Source organism: Equus quagga, chromosome 4, assembly GCF_021613505.1.
Source record: "Equus quagga isolate Etosha38 chromosome 4, UCLA_HA_Equagga_1.0, whole genome shotgun sequence".
NCBI lineage: Eukaryota > Metazoa > Chordata > Mammalia > Perissodactyla > Equidae > Equus > Equus quagga.
The window spans coordinates 29,166,371-29,174,315 of NC_060270.1; positions in this window are offsets into that span (position 1 = coordinate 29,166,371).

Below are 7,945 nucleotides of genomic sequence, written 5' to 3' on the forward strand. Positions count from 1 at the left end.
ATACATATTAACAATAAAGTTTATTTTATTTCCAATTATAACATAATATATGCTCATTAACGAAATAGAAAAATACAGAAAATGTGAAAGATAGCATCCTCATTATTTGATATTTTTCTTCTTCTTCTTTTTCTTCTTTTTTCTGGTGAGGAAGATTGGCCCTGAGCTAACATCTGTGCCAGTCTTCCTCTATTTTGTTTGTGGGATGCCACCACAGCGTGGCTTGATGAGCAGTGTGCAGGTCTGTGCCCAGGATCCAAACCGGCAAACCCCAGGCCGCCAAAGCAGAGCATGCGAACTTAACCACTACACCACTGGGCCAGCCTCATATTTTCCTTCTTTTTCTTTCGTGATTTTTCATGGTTATGATCATTGTACATATACAATTTTATTCACTTTTTCTATTTAACATGATAACCACATAAACTTCATTTCATATCACTGCATGATCTTTCATCATTTATATACCATGATTTACTTAATACATTTAAGCATATAACTTTTTAAAAATTTATTTCCCTTAAGATAGATCCCCAGAAGTGGAATTGCTAATGAGAGGAGCATTATTGAGACTCTCAATACATACTCCCAAATTGTTTTCTGAAGGGTCATACCAGTTTTTATTTCCATAGGATATGGGAGTGCATGAGTTTAATTCTAAATTGTCTGCTATTTATTCTTGCCGAAAACATGATTAAGACAATGAGTTAAGTGCTATCCTGGTATCTGATTGGGCCAACACACAGAAATAGGTTTGAATTACATTAGTTTAGTTCCTTTACGTTGAATTATAAATTAATACTATGTCTTTAACTTTTATTACAGACTATTACAAAACAAAAAAGACTCTTTTGACATCTTCTGCTAAAGCATTATTGATGACCTCATCCATTGGACTACTCATGTTCCCTTGTATCAGGACATATTCCTCTTTAACTTCAGCCGTATTTCCATTTGTGATCAAATAATGATACCTTGGCTATCAGAAGCTCATTGTTCGCATCCGTGTTTGCTGGAAGTAAGGACTCTAAAACCATCTCTCCTCCTTTTTCAGGGTGATTGGGAAGACGACCCGACCATTAGCCAAATGCCCATCAGCCTATTAGCTTAACTGATGGTGAGGTAAGCTTCCAAAACTACAGGTTCTCTTTTAACCTCTGTATGGGAATGAAGTGGGACCTTCTATTCCCTCCCTGAGCTAGACATTGGGACCTGCATGTTCTGCCCAGAAGATGCTGAGTCTACTTATTAAGCTACTGCAAGGAAAAGATTGTGGGTCTACTTCTAGAAACCTAGGGGGGTAGGAGCAGTGGGGAAATGGTGACCGTCCTGCTGGGTGGTGGTGGTCGGGGTTGGGGGAACAATGAGGGGTGATTCCATGGGCAGGTGGCTTATCATTGAAACTCAGGGAGCAGAGAGCAGGAGCCTGTCCTGCTCCAGTGAGACCAAGGAGCATGAGGCAGTGACTGCATCACAGTGCCCCTGACTCAGCGACCCCCTGCTGGCACTCATTTCCTTGGTTAGTCCTCCTCTCTGAGAGAGAGAGAGAGACAGAGAGAGATGGGAAGGTTCCACTCCAACCCTCCCTCTTTGTGGGCTGAGGAGGGCAAGTCTGGAAAACGAGGATCATCGCCAAGGGTACTTAACTGCAGTAGCCAGCTTAACCTGGATGTCTACTATAATTGTCCTTTTCCTCCTGCAGTGATGTGTCTGATTTTTCCCTCCATTTGTATCTTGAGCTTTGCTGTTATAAATGTACTTATTTTTCAATTGTAAGCAACATGAATTTTTGTTTTATATTACATACAAGTAGGTAGCCATAAGCTTGGAGTTGTAAGGCTAACATGAGCAAGACACAATGAACAAACCAAGACATTTGACGAATGAGGCCTTAAAAGCTGGAGTCAGTGAGAACCCGATTTGTCAGGCACCATTTCTCTGTGTGGCAGGGCCAGAGCTGGGTTCCACTGCGTGGAAGAGTCATGAGATCAAAGGCAGGGCTGGAGGAGGGACTGATCGTGACTAGAGATGAACAATTGTCATTTCCTTAGCCCTTTACAGTTTGTAAAGTTCTTTAACACCCATTACACCGCTTAATCCTCATGCCAACCCTATGAGGTGAATATTGTTATTCCCATTTTACCCATGGGGAACTAGGCTCAGAGAGGTCAAATGGCAGATCTGGGTCTCCTGGCTCCAAATTTCATCTTCATCCCCATCCCCTGTCCAACACTGTCTGAGCTGGATGAGGAGACCAACTTGACTAAGGGGGAAGAAGTGGTCTAGAGAGCAGTGGGAAACAATGTGTTGAGTTAAGGCCAAGCCAGGCTAAGGAGGTCCCTGAGAGGCAGGCCATGCAGATTTCATGCAGAGGAAATAGGGAGCCATGGATGGCTTTCAAGCAGGGGTATCACATGATACAAGTGGTGAGATCCATGAGTCTGTTAGCTAGTGTGCATAGCGGATTGGGAGATAGAAAGAGGGAGTTTGGGAGTAGAGATGCTAGTGACGAGGGTTCTAGAAGAAACCTGGGTCTCCAGATGATAATGTTAGTACCCAGGATATCATCAGTTTCTTTCTTGCGATTCATCACTGTCCCAAGGAGCTGGAACTGGACAGCACTGAAACATTCTGTCCCCTTCATTCACTGTCTTTATTACTGAGCCAGTATCTCTGAGATTTGGTCCATGCTATTGTCAGCATTTCTGCTTTACCCTACCGCAGGGCCCTCTTTAAGTAAAGTTGTGATTAAAACAATGCATGAATATGACTTAGAGTTGGAGCAAACAGTGACTCGACTTTTATTATCTTTAATGAATATTTACTGAGAACTGACTATATGCTCAGCACTGTGCAAAGTTCCTCTGTTGGAGAGACAGACAGAACGGGTGGCAGAACAGCTTGTTCAGGTGGCTCGTGGGCTCTGGGGTGGGGGTGGGGCTGGAAGAGAGGGTGTGGAGGAGGGGAAGGGGTAAGAGGTTAGACAGGGACACAAAGAAAGTGAGACAGGGCTACCAAGCCCCGCTCCTTTTCACGCTGGGGAGGTGAGGATTAGGTATGGATCCACCCGCAGCAGTGAATGTCCCACTCCGAGCGAGGTTGCCTTTGTCGTGTGATCAAAGGGTGTCCTGAGATGCCAACAACCCCAGCCGCAGCTAACTGTTCCTTTCTGCTCTGGTGGGGCCTGCGCTCTGAAACTGGCTGCTCCAGAAGAGTGAGTGGGGAGTCTGTCCCCTCCCCCACCTCGCCCCACATCTGCTCCCTTGGGGCTGCAGTGGAGAGCCCCATCCTCTAAGGGGAAGTCTGGGCTGTGAGGTGTAGCAGGACACCTGAGTCCAGCCACACTCACTCACTGGGTGCCCTTGGGCAAGTTATTTCCTCTCTCTCGTTCCTTCCTCTTTCAGAATTGGAGCAGCTCCTTGTAGCTCTAAAGATTTGATGGTGATTACTGCAGAATTGCAACGTGTGTGTGTGCATGTGCGTGTGTGTGTGTGTGTGTGTGTGTGTGTGACTTGCTGTTTAATAGGGTGCTAAGACAGCGGGGGGGCCGTCCTTCCCACCCCCCAGCCCCGCACGTGTGGCTCTCATTACTGTCAGGAGGCCTTAAGTCGGCCCCATGGAGATGAGAACAGACCCTTTAATTAGGCACCGTTCCCAGAGCGAGAGAGGGACCAGCCTGGGCCTGGCTGCCCTGGCGTCGCGGGGAGCCCAGCCTGCAGGGCTGGAGGGGGTTGGGAGGGGGAGGCTGCGGCCGGGGCATCTGAAGGACTCAGCAGGTTTACACTTCGCTGACCCGATGGATGAATGGGGCCCTGTCCACCCACATGGGGGCCTGGAATCTTCAATTATGGCAATTACATCAACAGGTCGGAAGGGCAGCACTTTCCACTGAAGAGGTTCGGGGCTTAAAAGAAAAATCCTAAAGCCACTGTTTTTTTTCTTTCTTTTAATGGGATTGGGTTGATGGAAGAAGACCCCATCTGCAGTCTAATTGGGCTGTGGGTAGAAAACAAAGATGTGGCATATTTTTTGGGTAAAATCTGGCTGGCACGTGCTCGCCTGACTCTGGACTCCCGGCTCTTCTCTCAGTCGACTTTGTGTTACAGTTCCAGGGGCGCGTGCATCTCCCTTGTCGTTTTCCCGAGAGTGGGACGTGGCGCCTTCACCTCTGAGTTCTCCCAGCCCGCGGTACAGTGGGTGGCAGTCAAGGGAGCACTGAACTGGAGTCAGGAGGCCTGCATGAGATCTTGGAGAAGTCGCTTAGTCTCTCCGATCCTCAGTTTCCGTATCTGTAAAATGGGCATAACGCTTTCTATTCTTTCTGCTTCCTAAGATTTTAAGGAAGACTCTAGCTCCTGCTATATACACAAGCTGGTAGGATATTTTCTCTTTCTAAGCCACTTTGACAGGTCTGCAAGCCTCAGAGTGAGGCCCTTGCCCCAGGAGCATGGGTGTCACCTGGGAGCTTGTTAGAAATGCAGACTCTCCGGTCCCACCCAGATCTGCTGAATCAGAATCTGCATTTTACCAAGTTCCCCAGGAACTTGTGTGCACGTTCAGGTGTGAGAAGCTGTCCTCTAGACCGAAACTCACGTACAATGAACATCAGTTACGTGAGTGAATGGGAGTGTGAGTGAATGTGGCCATGTTCTCGTCTGTAATATGAGGACAGTAATGTTTTTCTTTCCCATATGAGGGGTGCCGTGAGGCCAAATAAAGAAGTAGTTTGTAATTGTAAGGGTATTTGATTCGGTCACTCGCTAAGCCATTCAATAAACATTTGCTGAGCAGCTACTATAAGGCAGGTTTGGGGTTTATAAAATATATTCTCTGCTTAGGAACCATTTGAAGTATTCTGAAAGTCTGATTTTTAAAAGAACTAAGTACAAGAAAATGTGGTAAGTGCTGTCAGATAGCTATGCTCAAAATAGCGGGTGACGGGGGAACAATCAATTCTGATTGGCGTTCAGGGCTGGGTGGGGTGGAAGAGGCTCCGTGGAGGGGGTGCATTGAGCTTCTGTTGGCCTGAGCCAGCCAGAGAAGGAAAAGCTCCTTCTAGACATCAGAGGCTTTGAGTTAGGAGAGAGGGTGCAAGATTTTGGGGTGGCCTTTAGCCCCAGGGTCTAACAAGAAGGACTAAAGTGACGGTGTATTTGCAGATGGTGCCATGACTTGTTGGCTAAGTATGGACAGGAGAGGTCTTGCTGCCTTGTTAGTTTCTTTTGGGCCCATCGTCTAGTTTATTTTAGGTTCCTGTCCTGCACTGGGACCATCAGCCTGAAAGTTATTCTCCTGCCTGCATGGTCAACTGCCAAAGAGCAAGATCCTGGTTTTTGTTATTTTGTTTGTTTTTCTTTTTATTCCTCATCTGCTGTAATGGGTGGACTTTATTGCCAACACCAACGTCCTACTTCCTAAGATTTTTACCGTAACCCTGAGTAGCAGAGTTTAGTTGAGCAACAGTATTAGGTTTTCAGATATGTCATTTAGTTTTACGACCCAGTTGGAAAGGCAAGTTGGCGCCCATGGTAACTGAGAATTGAGATGTCAGCATGTTTAGAAAATGGCCAAAGCCCTCTTCCAGCACCACGGAGATCTCTCACTGACCTGCTCCACCGCTGCCACCTGTGTCCACAGCAAGTGTGTCACAGGCTCAGGGCAGCGTGTCTCTGGTCTCTGCCTGGTCACAGTAGGTGAGACCAAGAGTGAGAGTGGGTGACATCATATGGGCGAGTGCAGAAGCAGACACAGAGTAGAGCAGGTGCAGGGCGCATTGTGAGTTCTCCTGCTGGTCAGGAGACTTCCAGCTTGATGTGAGGGCTGAGCTCTTTCTTGCTTGTCCAGGCCCTGGGGAGGGGAAGGGCCCCGTGTCGGGGCTCCTCAGTAGGGGAGCAAAGCCGTGTGGCAGATGCGTGGCTCCGAGCTCCGAAACTAAAGGCAAGGACTTTGTCTTGCTTGTATGGGACAGCGCCCTTGGGTGCTGAGTTAATATTTAACCAAACACGCAAATAAAGGTTATCTGTTTGTCTCTGGCAAGGACATTAGGGCAAATGGCTTTCTGAACCACTGCCCTTGGTATTAGTATTTATTCTCTTTGGGCAAAGGAAAGAGATAGAACATTCCTTTATCACTGGTCCCTTTTAGTTCTCTCTTGCCGTCCGTGGCCAACTTTTAAAAAAAATGATCCCAGGGGTTCTTGCTTGGGGTGGGTCTTCGCTAAATGCTTGAGAGGCAGCACAATGAAGAGAAATAACCTGAGATTTACAGCCAGGTAGGACCGGATTCAAATCTGGGCTCCTCCACTTATGAATTGTGGTACTTAGGAAAGTACCTTCATGGCGTCATGCCTCAGTTTCCCCGTCAGGAGTGAAGTGCCTTCCTTGCTGGGTGGTGAGGACTAAAGGACAGCACAGTGACAGCTGCTGTGCTTGCTGGTTGGCTCAGAATCTGGATGTGACCCAGCCCCCCGTGGCCCAGAGATGGAGAATTGCGAAGCCTTCAGTTCATGCAGACCGTTTCAGTGTCAGAGCTGGAGCAAGCAGAGGAGCCTCATGTCAACCCCTCATCAGCTAGAAAAGGCCACTGCAGCCAGGAATGCCCCACCCTGCAGCGCCCCCGTGGCCACCACGCCTCTGGGAGCCCCAGTGCCCTCAGGTTTCCCGGACCTGTTCTCAGCATCCACCCTCCCTCCACCTGACCCGGCGTTTGCTCTCCCAGCTCCGGCTGTCTTGCTTTGGACTTGACCCTTGTCGATTCCTTGCTATGGCCTTGAATCCACTCACAAGTGACTCTAATGGCACCCCCAGTGGGTTACTTCTGCTGCCTCTGGTGCACACCCCTCTCTTTCGGTGGGGCCAGGGGCTCAAGGCTTCAGAAGCATGTTCTCCCCTCTCCCCCTTCTCCTGGGTGCTCTGTCGATTTCCGGGGTGGCATTTCCTCTCTCTCTCTGTCTTTTATTTTTTATATTTTATAGCTGTGCGGAGCGGTCTTGGAGGCTTTTTGGGGGGTGAACACGCCATGTGCCTGCTTCATCAAGCAGAAGGATTCAGCAGGAGGAAAATCAATGTCCTTAAAGCGCCATGAAGAAATCAAAAGGGCTCTCAGCCTCGGCTTCAAAGGGCAGAGGGAAAATCCTGAGCGAACTCCTGATGTAAAGGACGGAGGCTACCCCCTCCAGAGGCTATGGGGTGTCCTAAAACATCCATCTCCCTGCTCTGAGCCTTAGTTTTCCCTTCTGTAAAACGGGGACAGTAACGATTCCAATCTAGGCAACTTCATCAAGTTGCTGTCTGGACCACAGCAGATACTGGGTGTGAATGTTCTTGGTAAGCTACACAGCCCCGTGTACTCGGCGGGGGCTGCCCGTGTCAGTTCTCAGCCCTGTTCTGGGTTGAGTCTGTGTATCCTCAACTGGGCCAGTTGGGGGTCTGCTAAGCAGCCCCTTGCAAAGGCCCCTCGGCTTCCAGGACTGGAGAGCAGCAGCTCTGAGTTCCATCTGGTCCCTGTCCTCAGGCTCTTCTCCCGGATGCAGTGTGCCTTGTGGGTGATGAGAAGCCTCAAGGGATGCTCAAGGGTTACTTTGCTGAGAGGCTCCGGATGGGATTTCCCATAGCAAACACACCTGAACCGAGGACCCCACTCCCATTACCCCCAGTTAGAGGGGGCAGAATGGTGCCCTGGGAGATGTGTGGGGCTGCATGGGTGACGCTGCATCCCCAGGTAAGCAGGAAAAGATAGGACAGCCATCCCTATTGTCTAAGCAGTAACCTGGCCACCTGTGGCATCTGCATAAGGCATTTACATTCACCATAAAGGAAGCAGGAGAGTTGTCATAAGCTTTCCTTCGAGAAAGCAGCACCGGTCTGGAAGTATTGACTCGTTCATTCATTTGTTCAGTTACTTGTTTGTGTATTTCTTCCATCACGACATATTTAGCAAGGACTTG